This window comes from Loxodonta africana, chromosome 8, assembly GCF_030014295.1.
Source record: "Loxodonta africana isolate mLoxAfr1 chromosome 8, mLoxAfr1.hap2, whole genome shotgun sequence".
In the NCBI taxonomy this organism is placed as follows: domain Eukaryota; kingdom Metazoa; phylum Chordata; class Mammalia; order Proboscidea; family Elephantidae; genus Loxodonta; species Loxodonta africana.
In genome coordinates this window covers 120269828-120289343 of record NC_087349.1, presented here as the reverse complement: position 1 = coordinate 120289343, position 19516 = coordinate 120269828, and the positions used below count along the sequence as shown (strand labels likewise).

At 41.0% G+C, this 19516-nt stretch overlaps 1 protein-coding gene and 1 pseudogene across 3 annotated transcripts in view; one reads left to right on the top strand and one right to left on the bottom strand.

Annotated features, from left to right (window-relative positions):
• Positions 1-19516, bottom strand: part of NUDCD3 (NudC domain containing 3) — a 193960-nt gene that overhangs the window by 102828 nt on the left and 71616 nt on the right. The window lies entirely within an intron of this gene.
• LOC111752990 (microtubule-associated protein RP/EB family member 1-like) lies at positions 17134-19323 on the top strand (annotated as a pseudogene).

Below are 19516 nucleotides of genomic sequence, written 5' to 3'. Positions count from 1 at the left end.
AATAGAAACCTGGAGGGAGCTAAGATGGTAGCCTAGTCAGAAGCACCACACTATCCCTCTACAGCAGAGACCCGAGAAACAAAGTGAAACAGGTATGGATGATAATCCTGGAATCCTGGGCATCAAATGAAAGGATAAAGAATCAGATCAGACACCAACTGAAAGAAGAAACTGAATAAGAACAGTGAATGAGAAGAAAAACAGGTGAAGGTGTCCTGCCAGCCGCCCCCTCACAGAATGGACATCTCGATGCAAAGCCAGCAGCGATCCCAGCCGAAGAGCACAGGAAGGCAACATCACGGAACTCCCAACAGAAGACAAAGAAACTGTGTCAACACACCTGAAGTGAAGCAAGGTGAGCAGGACACAAACTGGAGCTGATGAGGCAAAATACAGGAAGGATGGCTAGAACGTTAGGGATCCCAGTGTACACAGAGCAGGGAGGAAGCCAGGATCCAGAGTCAGGGCAACTCACCAGCAGTGGTCCCTGATCAGCAGAGTGGATGGCATACATGGACTAATAGATCTACAGAGCATTAGTGGGAGATCCCCCACCCATACAGACTCTGGGAAGCTCCCATCCCAAATTTGATTGGGGCAAGGTACCAATTACTGGCTGCACCTCACAGGAAGTGCCCAGGCACCCTTGCCCTGCAACCACAGAAGCACGCTACCCCTCTCCCCACCCTCTTGGTGATTAGCAGCACAAACACCCCTCATCCTTGACACCCTGACCACTTGGGACCTTAGTATGAGCCCCTTCGTATACCCCCTTACCCAGTCTTGTCCACTGGCCACCCTGTCTACCAGGCAAGGGGTGGAAAGAGAAAGTGCTCCCTGGCCACACGCCCAATCCCCCCCATACACAGAGAAAGCACCTATGTGCTTCTAGGTCACCTGCCCTGATCCTCCCCCCACCAGAGCGAGTGCCTGTGTGCTTCCTGGCCTCCCACCCCACCCCTTCTTTGCCACAGAGAGTGCCTGCACGGGAGCTGCCAGCCCCACACCTCCCTCAGGAGAAAATACTCTCACACTCCCCCGCCACCCACCCTACCCATCAAGCAACAGTGAAGCATTCCCACACTGCCAGTTAGTGCCCACCCAGCATGCCCTGAGCCAGCTCACATGAGCAGTGAACAGCGATGGGGGCTCACCCTGCCCACCATTGCCCCACCCACCTGGGGGCAGCGGAACACTCCAGTTCTGCCAGAGAAGCGATCAGTGAAGCATACCTGGCCCACCCGTATGGATATCTCAAAATGAAACAAGCAAAGATAACACCTTGATGCTGCAGAGACAGCAGACAATATCAAACCATATACAGAAATAGGAACGATGGCTCCAGCAAGTAACCAAACTAAACGGGCAGAAAATCTTCTGGAGGAAGATATGGGAATGGAACTACCTGATAAGGAATTCAAAAGACTTATATATAGGATCCTCAAAGAGGTCAAGGACAACACAGACAAACTAAGGAAAACACAGAAAGAACCCTAGAAGAATTCAGGAAAACAATACAAGAACAAAATGATGAACAACTGGAAACCATACAAAAACAGCAGCTAGAAACCCAGATTAAAAATGGAAAAAAAAAAAAAATTTTTTTTTAATCAGAGATAGACAACTCAACAAAGGAAACAGAAGTAGAACTGAATCAATGGAGGAAAGAATTAGCATAATAGAGGACAAACCCCTTGATACTAACTTGTTTGCAGAACAATCAGAAAAATGTATGAAGAAAAATGAAGAAAGCCTGAGAGTTATGTGGGACACTAAGAAGAGGAATAATGTATGCATGATTGTAACTCCAGAACAGGAGGAGACGAAAAAAGCATAGAAGGAATTTTTTAAGATTTACTGGAAGAAAACTTCCCTAATATCATGAAAGAGGAGAAGATAGCCATCCAAGAAGCCCAACGAACCCCGTATAGGATAGACCTCAAAAGAAAATCACCAAGACATACCATAATCAAACTTTCCCAAACCAAAGACAAAGAATCCTGAGAGCAGCTTGGGAAAAACAAAATGTTACCTACAACGGGGAGGCAATAAGGCTAAGCTCTGACTTGTTGGCAGAAACCACGCAGGCAAGAAGACAATGGGACACATATAAAACCCTGAAAGAAAAAAAAACTGCCAACCAAGAATTATATATCCAGCTAAACTGTCTCTCAAATATCACTGCAAAACTAGGATTTTTCCAGGTAAACAAAATTAAGGGAATTTGTAACAACTAGCCCAACCTAACAGGAAAGGGAGTCCTTCAGACAGAGAACCAACAACATCAAACAACACCCTGAGATTAAGACACAAAATATCATCATCCAGATACCAACCCAGATAAAGAATTATAAAAAAGAGGCTACAAAACTGAAAAAAAGGAACCAGAGATGTCAGTCTGTAAATAACAACTTCAAAATAAAAAGGGGGAATAAATAATGCAGTTACAGAATTCCCATATAGACAGAAAGTCAAGATGATACCGAGACTTAAAGAGACTCTTTTAAACTTAGAAAGATAAAAGTAAATTTCAAGGTAACCTCAATAAAAATTAATAAACCTACTCACCGAAATAAAAAATCATACTCAGTAAGCACAGAATCAACAGCAACAAGTGAAATGAAAAGAAAACCCAAAAACTGAAAGAATTCAGCACAGAAGAGTATATGGAACAAAGAAACTGTCCATAACAGACATCAAAACCAAACCCACTGCTGTCAAGTCAATTCTGACTCATTATATGAATAACAGACACACATGCAAAAAAAAAAAAAAGGTGGGGGTACAACAAAATGAAACCAGTAAATTCATACCTATCAATACTTACACTGAATGTAAATGTACATTAAACGCACCAGTCAAGAAAGAGAGAGTGGTAGACTGGATTAAAAAAAAAAAAAAATGACCCATCAATACGATGCATACACAGACACACCTCAGACATATAAGTTAAAAATCAAAGGACGGAAAAAATATATCAAGCAAACGGTAACAACAACAACAACAACAAAAGAGCAGAGTGGCAATATTAATCTCTGACAAGACAGACATCAAGGCAAAAACCAACTTAAGAGACAAGGTAGGACATTATATAATAATTACAGGATCAATCCACCAAGAGGACACAACAATAGTATCTACACACCCAATGAAAGAGCTCCAAAACACATAAAACAAACTCTAACAGGAGTGAAAGCAGAAACAAACAACTCCACAATAATAGTAGGAGACTTTAACACACAACTTGCAAAGGACAGAACAACTAGAAAGAAACTCAGCAAGGATACAGAAGATCTAAACAACACAATTAACCAATTCGACCTCATAGACAGATACAGGACACTCCACCCAGCAACAGCACAGTACATTCTTTTCCAGCATACATGGATTATAGACCATAGATGAGGCCACAAAGCAAGCCTCGATTAATTCAAAAACATCAAAATAATACAAACCCTCTTCTCTGATCACAATAATATAAAAACTAGAAATCAGTAACAGGAAGAACAAGGAAAAAAATCAAATACATGGAAACTGAGTAACACCGCCAATTAAAAAACACTGGGTAACAGAAGAAATAAAAATGAAATTATATAACTTTCTAGAGACAAACAAGAATGGAAAGCACAACATACCATAATCTCTGGGACACAGCAAAAGCAGTGCTCAGAGGTCAATTTATAGCAATAGATGCATACATTAAAAAAGGGACAAAATCAAAACATTAGCTACACAACTTGAACAAACAGAAAGAGAACAGAAAAAGAAGCCCATAGCCACCAGAAGAAAGGAAATAATAAAGATCAGAGCAGAAATAAACAAAATAGAGAATAGAAAAACAATAGAAAGAATGAACAAAATCAAAAGCAAAACAAGAACAGGAAAGGACTCAAATAACCCCAATAAGAAATGAAATGGGGGACATTACAACAGACTCAACTGAAATAAAAAGGATCATAACGGAGTATTATGAAACACTATACTCCCCAAAATTTGAAAACCTAGAGGAAATGGACAAATTTCTAGTAACACACTACCTACCCAAACTAACACAAAATGACGTTGAAAATCTCAGCAGACCCATAACAAAAGAAGATATTGAAAAGGTAAAAAAAAAAAGACTCCCACCAAAAAAAAGCCCTGGCTTCACTGGAAAATTCTACCAAACATTCAGAGAAAAGCTTACATCAGTACTACTCAAACTATTTCAGAACACAGAAAAAGAAGGGATACGTCTGAATTCATTCTGTGAAGCCAGCATAATCCTGATACCAAAACCAGGCAAAGACACCACAAAAATAGAAAATTACAGATCAATGGCTCTCTTGAATATAGATGCAAAAATTCTCAACAAAATTCTAGCCAATAGAATTCAGCATCGTATAAAAAAAAAAAAAAAAAAACACCACAACCAAGCAGGATTCATACCAGGAATGCAAGAATGGTTCAACATTACAAAATCAATCAACGTAATCCTCCACATAAATAAAATAAAAGAATCACACGATCATCTCAATCAACACAGAAAAAGCATTCAACAAAGTCCAACACCCATTCCTGATAAATAAAGGGCATCCAAATTGGTAATGAAGAAGTAAAACTGTCCCGTTTGCAGATGATATGACACTATATATACAAAACCCAAAAGACTCCATGAGAAAACTACTGGAACTAATAGATACAGCAGAGAAGCAGGATACAAGATAAACATACAAAAATCAGTCGGATTCCTATACACCAACAAAAAGAACGACGAAAAGGAAATCAGGAAAACAATACCATTTATAATGGCCCCTAATAAACAAATAAATAAATCTAACCAGGGATGTAAAGGATCTGTACAAAGAAACTACAAACACTACCCTAAGAAACCAAAAAAGATCTACATAAATGGAAAAACATACCATGGTCATGGATGGGTAGACTCAACATTGTGAAAATGACAATTCTACCCAAAGCGATCTATAAATACAATGCTATCCCAATCCAAATACCAACAACATTCTTTAAAGACATGGAAAAACTAATCATTAACTATATGGAAAGGAAGAGGCCAAGGATAAGTAAAACACTATTGAAGAAGAAGATTAAAGTAGGAGGACTCGCACTACCTAACCTCAGAACCTACTATACAGCTACGGTAGTCAAAAGAGCCTGGAACTGGTACAACAAGAGAAACATTGACCAATGGAACAGAATTAAGAACCCAGATGTAAATCCTTCCACCTACGGTCACCTGCTTTAGCAAGAGCCCAAAGTCCATCAAATGGGGAAAAGACAGTCTTTTTAATAAATGGTGCTGGCAAAACTGGATGTTCATCTGCAAAAAAAAATGAAACAGGACCCATATCTCATACCATGCACAAAAACTAATTCAAAATGGATTGAAGACCTAAATATAAAACCAAAAACTATAAAGATCATAGAAGAAAAATAGGATCAATGCTAGAGGCTCTAATACACAGCATTAACAGGACACAAACCATAACTAACAACACACAAACTCCAGAAGATAAGCTACATACCTGGGATCTTCTGAAAATTAAACACTTATGCTCATTGAAAGATTTTATCAAAAGAGTAAAAAGAGAACCTACAGAATAGAAAAATATTTTTTGGCTATTACAAATCCAAGAAAAGTATAATCTCTAAAATCTACAGGAAAATCCACCACCTCTACAACCAAAAGACAAATAATCCAGTTAAAAAAATGGGCAAAGGAAATGAACAGATACTCTACCAAAGCAGACATTCGAGCAGCTAACAGAAACATGAGGAAATGCTCATGAACACTAGCCATTAAAAAAAAAAAAAAAATAGAGAAATGCAAATCAAAATGACAATGAGATACCATCTCACCCCAGCATTACTGGCACAAATTAAAAAAAAAAAAAATGAAAATTAACAAATGTTGGAGAGGCTGCGGGGAGACTGCAACTCTTACGCACTGTTGGTGGGCATGCAAATGGTACAACCATTCTGGAAACCAAAATGGTGCTTCCTTAGAAAGCCAGAAATAGAAACACCATATGATCCAGCAATTCCACTCCTAGGGATATATCCTAGAGAAATGAGAGCTGTCACACGAATAGACATTTGCACACCCAGGTTTATTGCAGCATTGTTCATAATAGCAAAAAGATGGAAACAACCTAGATGCCCATCAACAGATGAATGGATAAACACACTATGGCACACACAATGGATACTACGCAACAATTAAGAACAATGATGAATCTGCGAAGCATCTCACAACATGGATCAATCTGGAGGGCGTTATGCTGAGTGAAATAAGTCAATCACAAAAGGGCAAATACTGTATCAGACTACTATAAAAACTCATGAAAAGGTTTACACACAAAAAGAAACCACCTTTGATGATTAGGAGGGAGGAGAGGCAAAGGGATGGAAAAACACTAAATAGACAATAGGTACGTGGTACCTTTTGGAGAAGGGTAAGACAGTACATAATACTGGGGAAGCCAGTGCAACTTGTACAAGGCAAGGTCATGGAAACTCCAGACACATCCAAACTCCCTGAGAGACTGAATTACTAGGCCCATGGTCCATGTGGGGCCCATGGTCTCAGGCAACATCTAGCTCAACTGGCATAACAGAGTTTATAAAGAAAATATTCCACATTCTACTTTGGTGAGTAGCATCTGGGGTCTTAAAAGCCTGTGAGTGGCCATCTAAGATACTTCACTGGTCTCACCCCTTCAGAAGCAAGGAAGAATGAAGAAAACTAAAGACACAAGGGAAAGATTAGTCCAAAGGACTAACAGACCAGAACTACCACAGCCTCCCCCAGACTGAGTCCAGTACAACTAGATGGTGCCTGGCTACCACCACTGACTGCTCTGACAGGGATCACAATAGAGGGTCCCGGACACAGCTGGAAAAAATGTAGAACAAAATTCTAACTCACAAAAAAAAGACCAGACTTACTGCCCTGTCAGAGACTGGAGAAACTTCAAGAGTATGGCCCTGGACACTCTTTTAACTCAGTAATGAAGTCACTCCTGAGGTTCACCTTTCATTCAAAGATTAGACAGGCCCATAAGACAAAATGAGGCTAAACTGGCACACCAGCCCAGGGGCAAGGACTAGAAGGCAGGAGGGACAGGAAAGCTGGTAATAGGGAACCCAAGGTCGAGAAGGGAGAGTGTTGATCTGTCACTAGGTTGTTAAGCAATGCCATAAAACAATATGTGTACTGTTTAATGGGAAGTTAGTTTGTTCTGTAAACCTTCATCTAAAGTACAATTTAAAAAAAGAAAAAGAATCCGTTTTCCTAATAAAAAAAACTTCGTAAACATTTAAAAAAAAAAAAAGCCCAAACCAACACCTTAACCCTACAACTCCAACAAAGGGAAAAAGAGCAACAGAAGAAGTCCACAGTCATCAGAAGAAAGGAAATAATAAAGATTAGAGCAGAAACTAATGAAACAAAGAATCAACAAGACTTAAAGAAAAAAAAAAAAAAATCCACTGTCCAGTCAATTCCAACTCATAGCAATCGTATAGGACGGAGTAGAACTGCCCTGTAGGGTTTCCAAGGAGCAGCTGGTGGATTTGAACTGCGGACCTTTTGGTTAGCAGCAGAGCTCTTAATCACTGCGCCACCAGGGCAGTTGATTTTTTGAAAAGATCAACAAAATTGACAAACCACTGGCCAAACTAACAAAGGAAAAGAAGGAGAAGATGCAAATAACCCAGATAAGAAATGAGATGGGTGACATTACAACAGAGCCAACTGAAATAAAAAGGATCACAACAGAATACTAGGAAGGACTATACCCCAAACAAACATGAAAACCTAGGGAAAAAAGGGCAAATTCCTAGAGACACACAACCTACTTAAACTAACACAAAATTAAGTAGAAAAATCGAACAGGCCCATAAAAAAAGAAATTGAAGAAGTCGTTTAAAAAAAAAAACTCCAAACAAAAAAAAGCTCTGGCCCAAATGGCTTTACAAGAGAATTCTAACAAACATTCACAGAAGAGCTGATGCCAATTTTACTCAAACCACTGCAGAACACAGAAAAGGATGGAATATTCCTGAATACATTCTATGAAGCCAGCCTAAGCCTGGCACCAAAGCCAGGCAAAGACATCACTAAAAAAGAAAATTATAGACAAATATCCCTCATAGATATAGAAGCAAAAATTCTCAACAAAATTCTAGCCAACAGAATTCAACAGTATATCAAATAAATAAGATGTCATAACCAAGTGAGAGTCATACCAAGTATGCAAGAATGGTTCAACATTAGAAAATCAATCACTGTAATCCACTGCATAAAAAAAAATACATAGATAAAACAAAAGAACTACATGATTTTATCAATCAATGCAGAAAAGGCATTTGATATACTCAACACCCACTCCTGATAAAACTCTTAGCAAATAGGAATAGAAGGAAAATTCCTCAACATAATTAAGGGTACATATACAACACACCAACAACCAACATTATTCTCAACAGAGAGAAATTGAAAGCATTCCCCTTGAGAACAGGAACCAGACAAGGATGGCCTTTATCACCACTCTTATTCAATATTGTACTGCAAGTACTAGCTAGAGCAATAAGGCAAGAAAGGGAAATAAAAGGCGTCCAATTTGGCAAGGAAGAAGTAAAACTATCCCTATCTGCAGATGATATGAACCTACACATAGAAAATCCCAGAGATTCTACAAGAAAGCTATTGGAAATAGGATTTGGCAGAGTGGCGGGGTATGAGATCAAAATACATAAATCAGTTGGATTTCTCTACACTAACACACAGAACTCTGAAAAAGAAATCAGGAAAACAATACCATTTATAATAGCCCCTCAGAAGATGTGATACTTAGGAATAAATCTAACCTAGACAAAGAAAACTACAAAACGCTAAGGCAAGAAACCTGCATAAATGAAATGCTCAGGGATAGGAAGGCTTAACATTGTGAAAATGGCAATACTACCCAAAGCGATCTATAGATATAACGCAATCCGGACCCAAATTACAACAACATTCTTTAACGAGATGGAAAAGCTAATTACCACCTTAATATGGAAAAGAAAGAGGCCCAGTATTACGGAAGAAGAACAACATATGAGGCCTCACACTTGCCACTCTCTGAGCCTACTACACAGCCATAGTGGTCAAAGCAGCCTAGTACTGGTACAATGACAGACACATAGACCAATGGAACAGGACTGCGAACCCAGAAGTAAAACCATCCACTTATGGACTGTTGATCTTCCACAAAGGATCAAAACTCATTAAATGGGGAAGAGAGAGTGTCTTTAACAAACAGTGCTGGCAAAACTGGATATCCATTTGCAGAAAAATGAAGCAAGATCCATATTTCACACCATATACAAAAACTAACTCAAGATGATCAAAGACCTAAATGTAAAACCTAAAACTATAAAGATTATGGAAGAAAAAAGAGGAGCAAACTGAAGGGCCCTAATTTATGACATAAGTAGACTATCAAACATAACTAAAAAATATACAAACAGAAGAAGATAAACTAAACAACTGGGACCTCCTAAAAATTAAACACTTGTGTACATTAAAATACTTCTCCAAAAGAATAACAACAGAATGTACAGACTAGGAAAAAAAATTTGGCAACAGCATATCAGACAAAGGACTAATTTCTAAAATTTATAGAAAATGTTAACATCTCAGCAACAAACAATCCAATTAAAATATGGGCAGAGGACATGAACAGACACTTCACCAAGGAAGACATTCAGATGGCGAACAAATACATGAAGCGATGCTCATAATCACTGGTCATTAGAGAAATGCAAACCAAAACTACCATGAGATACCATCTCACCTCAGCAACAATGGCACTGATTTAAAAAAAAAAAAAATTCTTGTGAAGCTGTGGGGAGACTGGAACTCTCATACACTACTGGTGGGAATGTAAAATGGTATAGCCACTGTGGAAAAAGGTACGTATGGCACTTCCTTAAAAAGCTAGAAATACAAATACCGTATGATCCAGCAATCCCACTCTTAGGTATATAACCTAGGAAAAAAAGGGCCATTACGTGAACAGACACATAATGTTCATTGCAGCATTATTCACAACAGCAAAAATATGGAAACAACATAAGTGCCCATCAACGGATGAATGGATAAACAAACTGTGGTACATACACACAAGGGAATGCTACACAATGTTAAAGAATAGCAATGAATCTGCAAAACATTTCAAAATACACATGAACCTGGAAGACATTACGCTAAGTAAAATAAGTCAGTCACAAAAGAACAAATATTGCATGAAACCACTATTATTAAAAAAAAGTCAAGAAAAGGTTTACACACAGCAAGAAACATTCTTTGATGGTTACCAAGGATTTGGGGGGTGGGGAGGAGGAAGGGAAAATCACTAACTAAACAGTAGACACATATTAACTCTGGTGAGGGGACAATACACAGTATGAGTAAGTCAGCACAAAATGACCAAGGCAAAGGAATACACTGAGAGGTATGCCACAGTCTAACAGGCAACATCGGTAAATACTATTAAATATACAATCCTGCAACAACAGAAATAACAATAATTTATGAGTGGATCTGTAGGTAGATACATAAGTTGAACAGGTGTGGGATGGCATAGTGGAGTATACCCACAAACATATATAAGTTTGGCGGTAGACATTTGTACATACATATCTATACGTGCTGCAAATATATTCAACAGAGCACTCAGAGCACACAGTCATGAAAACTTCTCTTAGCCATAACCAAACACCTCGAGGGACTGAATCACTGGACCCGAAGGCTTAGGACAATAGCCTGAGGGGTTATCCAGGACAACTGGCATAACATCATCCATAAAGACAATATTCTACATCCTACCTTGGTAAGTAACTGCTGGGGTCTTAAGAGCTTGCAAGCAGAAACATCTAAGATACAACAACTACTCTCTTCTCGTCTGGAACAAAGAAGAGTGAGAAAACAAAAGCCTCAAGGAAACAATTAGTCCAAAGGACTAATGGACCACGTGAACCATAGCCTTCACTAGCCTGAGACCTGAAGAACCAGATGGTGCCCGGGTACCACTACCAACCGCTCTGACCAGGATCACAGTAGTAAGTCCTGGACAGAGTGGGAGAAAAATATAGAACAAAATTTAAATTCATAAATAAGACCCAACTTATCGCTGTGATAAAGCCTGACAGAACCCCTGGGACTATGGCCCTTAGACACCTTTCAAACTTGGAACTGAACCCACTCCCGGAGATCACGTTATAGCCAAACAACAGACAGGCCTATGAAGTGAACAATAATACCTGAGAGAAATGTGCACCTCAAAACAATCAACTATACAAGAACAAAAGGGCACCATTTGCCTGAAAGCAAATTTCAGAAGACAGGTAGGGGCAGGAAAGATGGGCGAATGGAAACAGGGAACCCAGGGAGGAAGAGGGGAGACAGATGACACATTGAGGGGATTGCAGCCAATGCCATGAAATGAGCTGTGTATAAACTGTTGAACTGGAAACTAATTTGCTCTGTAAACTTTCACCTAAATCACGATAAAGTTTTATTTAAAAACAAAAAATAGAGAAACTCGTTGCACTGCAGAAAGCAAACCACTTCTAACACCAAATTTCCAACATACTTCGTATATAGTTGGGACAAAAACCAAACTCGTTGCCATCGAGTTGATTCCCACTCATAGCGACCCTCTAGGACAGAGCAGAACTGCCCCATAGAGTTTCCAAGGAGCACCTGGTGGATTTGAACTGCTGACTTTTTGGTTAGCAGCCATAGCTCTTAACCACTATGCCACCAGGGTTCCCATAGTTGGGGCAAGCTTTGAACAAATTCAGTATCAAAAAACAAAACTTAAAAAATAGATACTAAGAACTGCATATTAATCTTACAGAAGACATTTTTCACTTGTTGTCTTTAGATAGTAAGCTTTCCTAGCACATTAAAAAAAAGTTAACCAAAGTCAAGTTTTCTGCTTTCAATCTTACTAGAACACCCCCGAAACTGGGCACCTAAATTCAAAAACAGGATGTCATTTAGTTCAATCTCAGTTGTTCAGTTGAAGACGCTGGCTGAGACCCAGACTTTGCTGATGATAGTGAATTATCAAAGATGGGAAGTTTCTGTTGCAGTTTTAGGGCCAGTTTTAAATTTTACTATGATGAGTCAGAATTTTGACTCCACAGCAATGGGTTTGGTTTTTTGGTTTTATGAAGTGGTTACCTTTAGCAAACCAGCTTTCTCTCAGGTGCACCGGTTTCTACATTACGTCCTAAAATTGCCTTTGTTTGCAAGCAAACGTACACAGCTGGAGTTCCAGGGTAGACCCCATTAAATTCTGACAAAAGTGAGATTACATGCGGTAAGACTCCAAATGTGTCCATCTGAGAGTGGTGCATTTAAGGCATCTCCCAACATCAAGAAAAACTGTCACAAGAGACTAGCCCTTTTTCTGTAAGTAAACGAGAAGGTTCCTTCAAGCAGAGGGAAAGCTCATGCCAAGCCAGTGACCACAGGCGTACTGTGGCGAGTCCAGTCACCTTCACCTTTCTCTCTGTTCTCAAGCTACTAAAACAGATTTGGCCTCAGTCTCTTCTGTAGGTACCTCAGGCTGACCACACCCTCCCTATCCCTGCCCCTCAAGCTGTAGCTCTAAGAAGAGAAAACCGTAAAGCAGCTCCTCTGCCCCTCTTCTTCCAGGGAAAGCACCCATATAAACACAACTACAACTCCATCCGAGCCTTTTCCATCCGCTCTCCTCACCCCACCCCACGTGCCATAGGACTAGGGCCCAGAGAGCTGCCATCAAACACTAAGGTGAGAGAGCTGTTAGCAGGTGGGCGGCTATGCATCCCTGAGGGCCCTCAAGCAGCTAGAGCGCTTGCTTACATTTACAAAGAAGGAATTTTCAGTCAACTAAGGAGTTTGCTATTTAAAGACACCTTGGGGTAAAAATGGTAAAGTGAAGAATTGTTTTTATTAAGAAAACCACCACTCCTAACTCAACTGTTAAATAAAACAGAACGTTGACATTAATTAGTGACATCTACTATAAAGCAAAGTCCTATGTGCCTAGGAGGGACTCTGGCTCCTCTCCACGGTCAACCAACCCCTTCAGCTGGGCTTCAATCTATCCCTCCCCATCTCCTGTGGGGTCTTGCACCATCAAATATCCCCTTTGCCTCTTGGATCATCAAGTTCTACTTACCCTCTAATTGCTTGCTCCATGCCTCACCCATCCTTAAAAACACACCAGAACTCACAGCCCTTCTCTCCCTGGCCTTGTCAAGTTACTGCCATTTTGTCCCTTTCATCCATAGCTGAACTCCCTGGGTCATTTTCTCTCTGCTCTTCAATACCATCATATTCCTCTCTTACTTTCCAGCACTTTCATTATGAAGCCTTTCCAGCTATCACTGGTGACTTCTAAGGGTCAAACTCAAACTTGTCTTTTTGTAGTTTCAGTCCACGGACTCCTCTACAACATCTCACATCTATATTCTCTCCAAGCCCCATTCCCTTTCCTTCTCCATCATATGCCCACCACCCCCTGGGCTCCTTTGCTGACCCCACTCTCCTGTCTACTCTTGTATGGGCCAAAGCACACAGTGCTAAAGCTCTATCTTCTACACACACTCCCTGACAGACAACAACGGCCTCCTGGCACGTATTCCTTTTCCACACCCTACCACTTCCAGCCGCTCCATTCTGACTGCCGCCCGCTAACTTTCTAAAACCTGAGCACAATACTTTGCAGCTTAAAAGCCACAGGTTACCCCAATTTTCTACAAGATCAGCCCCAATTCTTTAGCATGACAGTCAGGGCACTATGTAGTGCAGTCCAAACCTAAACTGATAAGCCTCATCACTCCCTTCTATCAGGCCTACAGTCATCTAACATTCCTTTAAAAAACACCACATTCTCTAACAGCACCAGTTATTTGTACCAGCTTCTCCTTCTATTCAGGATGCCTGCGCTTCTCAACCTGCCCAACTTCAATGCCACCTCCCCCTTGTGAGGCCTTCACAGATTTTTCTTCATTGATTGGTTTTAGGTTTTTTGTTCGTTTGTTTTGCTTTGTTTTTAGAGGGAAGGAGGGATTGTTGTTGCTGTGTGTGTGTGTGTGCATACGTGTGTAGTGGAAGGCACCATTACAGAAACTGACTTTAACACAACAGTTTAACATAACATACATGGCAATACACACAAGACATGGAAACTGGGTAAGGCAGCTATGAGCTGACATGAAGTTATGAGAAGCCATGAACTCTCTAAATGAGAAACTGAAAAACCAAGGCAAAAAGGTCTTATGTATCAGATTTATTTAAAGCAAGGTGCATCTTTGAAGAATTCCAGATAAATGGAAGATGAACCAGTATAACTTAGCGCTTAAGCACACAGATTCTGAAGTCAGCCACTGACTAGCAATGGACCCTTAGATAAGTAATTGTTGGCTATCTAAGCCTTGGCTTCCTCATCAGTAAAACGGGAAAAACAGTATCTCCCTTGAAGAACTGTGCTAGCGGTAGTCGGCATTACTGAGTACTCGCCTAAGTGCCTATGCCAGTACAGTTGTTATCCCAAATGTACACGCACAGAGATCCTGACTCACAAATGGATGCCAAGTGGGGAGGGAAGTTACTGGATTCCGCCAGACTGACCCCAGAGCCCAGCTGGGGACCCTCAGCACAGAGCACTGAGCATGGCTCTCCAGCACTGAGCACGTGGTAACATCATCATGCTGACAAAATGGGCTTTCTCCCATTACACATCTCAGAGTTTTGGTCAGAGTGGTGGTGTTTTCATTACCTGAGACAAGAGCTCAACTTGGAAAAGGCTCTGGTCACCCAAGACAGCAGCAAAAGCAACAATTAGTGACAAAGTATCATGGGAGCTTTAGAGTGTGCTAGTTTTAAATCTCTGCAAATAGTACTTTTCCGTTCTCATTAGTTACAGGCTGCCAAGAAATTTTAGTTGTGAACAGAATGAACAAAGGCTGGAGACACAGTCCTACTATTTATAAAGCCTCTGTGTTAGCCAATTCGATCCTCCCTAACAGCCCTCTTCTGCATATAAATGGTCTTCAGATCCTCCACACAAGTGCTGTTCTAAGAGTAGGAGCCATGGCTGGCCAACTGCTGGGACCCCAGCCAAGCCCGAGCCCAGACGCCAGCCCACCTGGGGCCCTTCAATGCCCTGGGATCATGAGCCGCACAGTCGATGTCACCCACATTTACTGTGCTTTGTTTCGTTGGTTTTAATTTTACATCACAGTAGAGGACTATTCTGCAAATCCTCACACTAGCATTAACAAAATGCATGGTGTAAAAGGTTAACTAACAAGCTCCACGGTTAACTCAAAGGCTGGAGGTTCGATTCCATCCCGAGGTGACTGGGAAGAGAGACCTGGTGACCTACTTCTGAACACGCTACAGAACACAGCTCCACTCTGACACACGTGGGGTGTTGCGAGTCGGAGCTGACTCGATGACGACTGGTTTGTTTTGTTTTTTACTGCCGCTCCTAAAAAAGTGTTTCAAAGGAAAATCTGACTAATGTGCAAGTAAAATACAATCCTCAAAACCCGACACTCTATCCAACGTAGTTACGTGATCGGGCCAAACATCAGAAAAGTAAGTCAACACAACAATGCCTTAGAAATCCTGCCAATTTCCAGTAATGTTGACTTAAAAATTCTCTGTAGTGAATTATATAAAGGTCTTTCTAGAAGTACAGTCACAACAAAATAAATGTCAAAAAGTCATCTTTGACAGAAAATATTGCAAATAGAAGCACATTTACTTAGGCTGCTGAAGAAAAGCAAGCTGGTTCTTACCTCAAAAACACGCAGCTATTTTGCTCTGAAGTTGTCTTAATCACTGGGGAGACAGGCATTAATTCACAGGCCGTTCGGTTTGGAAGGGACTTGAAAGTTTCTCTGTAAAAGGTATTTACTGAGGCCCTACCTTTCCACAGTACAGCACGACGCAAGTTAAAGAACCACATCTGTACCTCTAAAAGCCTCTGGTTTCAAGCTAAAATGCTGTTAAAGATGTGTTTTTAAAGGATGAAAAGAGCAGCCCTGTCCTTCATAAAACATCACAACAAAGGCTTTTTTAGGGAGCGTCTCAACAGGCAGAAGTTGTACATTTTGCCATTCTTGGTTTAGGCCATTTTCAAAACCCTAGATGGTCTTAAGCAATGGCCCAAGTTTACATGGAGGTCCACTGCAACATAACACCGATCCAAAATGGCAAGAGACACAGAGAAGAATGACAGATGTCAGGGGGAATGCTCTGGGGAGCCAGATGCCAGAGCCCGGGCTGGATGCTTTCACACACATGACCTAATTAAAATTCACTACAGCCCCAGGGGCACCTCATCATCACTTCAGCTAACGTAACCAGGCTCCCAGAGGCAAAAGAGATTGTCCAAAGTCATGCCCTCAGCGGCAGAGCATTCCGGCCTTGCCTTTCAGGGGCCCACTGGGCCTGCCAGTCACGACTCTGCAGCTTCTCCTGCACCATGGGAACATGCCTCTCCTGCCAATGCACAAGTGCCCTTTCTAAAGCTAGCTGGCATGTTTGCGACACTACGCGCTTCTGATTTCAGTCTCCGTTCTCCTTGGCCTTAATACACTTCCCTCATTTCCTTCATTGCACTGCCGTCTGTCCCAATTATAAGAGTCCAGCAGGCAGAAACTGGAGTTAATTATTTGGTCTCCGGAGCATGTAGCATGATGCTGACACTCAGTAAATATTAACATAAACAGTAAGAATACCTCTAACAGCCATGGCAGCCTCTGCTCTGTCACCGTGATTTTATGAGTGTGTTTACACTAACAGAAGAAAGGAAGAGTGATTGTTTGCCCCTCAAAGGGCTCTCTCATCACTAAGCCTGCATGGCATGCTATATCTATGCACGATATCTGGAGAAATATTAGCCTATGATGAATTCTGCCTTACACTTAATTGACAAATGATAATGCCATATTTTCTAACTTTGCTGGGACTTACAGATCCTCTTCAGCTTCCTTGACCTCATGGCTCATCCTTCTTGGTGCCCACTCAGAACCACAGGCAAACCACAGTAGATTATTAACATTAGTGAGGAATAAACCTCTATTATTGTAAGCCGCTAAGATTTGAGGGAGAAGTCAAGAGCAAGAAAGAAAGCTCAGTCACCCACACAGATGTGTAGCTGCAGGCTATGGGAGTGGATGAGTTCTCCAACGGAGAAAACTGTAGACAGAAGAAAGGGCTGATTATAGATATAATCTTGAGAACACCCACGTGTAAGGGGTGGAAAGAAGACAAGCCAGAGAAAGAAGCTGCAAAGAATAATCATTGGGGAAGGAAGAGTCAGGGGAATACAGAAGCCAAACACATGTTTGAAGGAGAAAGGACATCAACAGCATCAAATGTTAGAGAAGATTGAAAAAATAAAGACCAAGGAAAGACCACTGACTCTAGCACCTAGGAAGTTGTCAATTATAAGAGAGCCACGGTTTTGAACTGAAAAAGCAGAAATGAAATTGCTGGCAGTTACTGTACTAGAAGAAGACAAGGACTGGGCAGAAGGTAAGGACAAAGAAGGCAAGGAGGCAGCAAAATGAAAAGGAATAATGTGCTCAAGATGTAACAGGGCCAGGGAAGGTGTATTTAGTTGAAGGGAGACTTAGTATGTAAAGAGGACGAACGAAAAGGAAAAAACATTTAAAAATGAAGGAAGGATAACCTTTTCAACAAACAGTGCTGAAACAACTGGACAGCCAAATGCAAAATAATGAACTCGGAGCCACACCTTGCACCATACACTAAAAATTAACTCAAAATGGATCACAGACCAAAGTATAAAATCTATAAAACTTCTAGTAGAAAACATAGAAGATCTTTGTAACTTGGGTTAGGCAAAGATTTCGTAGATACGACCCCCAAAACACGATCCATAACGTCAGCACGGAATAGGTGGTACGTGAGGGAACACTGTGCAGGCAGGCAAGAGGTGTCAGGGGAGCAAGCAGTGTCTGGTGGTTAGAGCAAGGTAAAGGCAGAACCGGGGCCAGGTATAGACAGCGGATGTGGTTCCACCAAGAGCCGAAGATGCCAGTGAACACATACTTGATGTCAGTCACCAGTGACAACCTAAGTCGACACGACATGTCTGGCTGGATCAATGAATCTCTGCAATTGAATATGACAAAGATCAAAACAGATGTGCTCAGGGGTTGTATATTTTCAGTTTATGGACATGCTGTTCCCAGCTCCAATGACTTGAGTGAAATTCCAAGCTAAGAAGCTCAATATGAAAACATCCAGAAACCATCAGAAGCAGGTTTTAAGAGAATAAGTGTCAACAAAAGACAGGGAGAGAGAGAGAGGATAAGTGTTGACAAAATAATTCCTGTGGACAGTATTATTTTATGTACTAAAGGGAAAGTTTCAGGACAATTTGGAATTCATTCATTGGTTCAAGTTTTTTGATGCAAACTATGACAGAGAAGACTATGACCCTGTAGGTGCCAGACAAGTCAAGAAACTGCAATGGCACCTTCCCTTGCTGTTCCAGCTCTGTGCAGCTCCACAGAGGCCCATTTCAATTCAGAGATCTACTGCAACTTCTAACGCTAGCCCAGGTGTGGTAAAAAAGAATCCTTGTGTAGGCAACCAGGATGACGAAGCAGACAGATCAACACAGCAGGTCAGTGTACTGAAATTTACCATTAAAGATTTGGAAAAGGAGAGAGATTTCTTCTTTTGAAAGCTAAGGAACATTGAATTGATTTGTCAGGAGAAGGAGGGAAAAACAACCTGTATTGCAGAAGGTAATGGACATTCCCTATCCCAGGGATGAAAGCTCTGTGTTACCTGATCAAGGGGGCCCACAAGAGGAAAAGAAGAGTATTAACAGCCTAGACCAGCACAGCAACATCTGAATTCTCCACTCCAAATCATGTGCTTAATTGCAAAATAGTCCCTTTTGTTATTCTTGGAGGGCTCAGTGGTTTCTCTTCAGAAGCAAAAAGTCATCTCTTCTTAAAATGCACTTTGCAAAAGTCTCAGTCCATTGTCCGTAAGTTTGAGTCAGGGGCTCTTACCTCGTAGCAGAACAGTATTAACATCTAGCTGGCTCACCTAGAGAACAAAGAGGCTAACCATAGGCTCATCGAGTGCTTGCTGGAGAAGATGTCTGCACAGAGAGTAAAGACTGAATTACATTCTAAGCTAATGTGAAATCTTGGCAGAGAACATTTAATAAAATGCCTTGGACACGGAGCAAGATGGTGGCATGAGCAGTCACACAACCTGAAACTCCACAATTATCACAGAAAAAAGCAAGCAAATAATGAAAAAATCGAGGGCCTCAGAACTCTCAACATCCAACAAAGAAGTAGAGGACTAAAGGGAACACTCAATCAAGTAAAGGTAGCAACATACTGACTGCGGAAGAGTGGAGGGTCACGGGGCATCCTCACACCACTCTCCTGCCAAGCACAACACAGC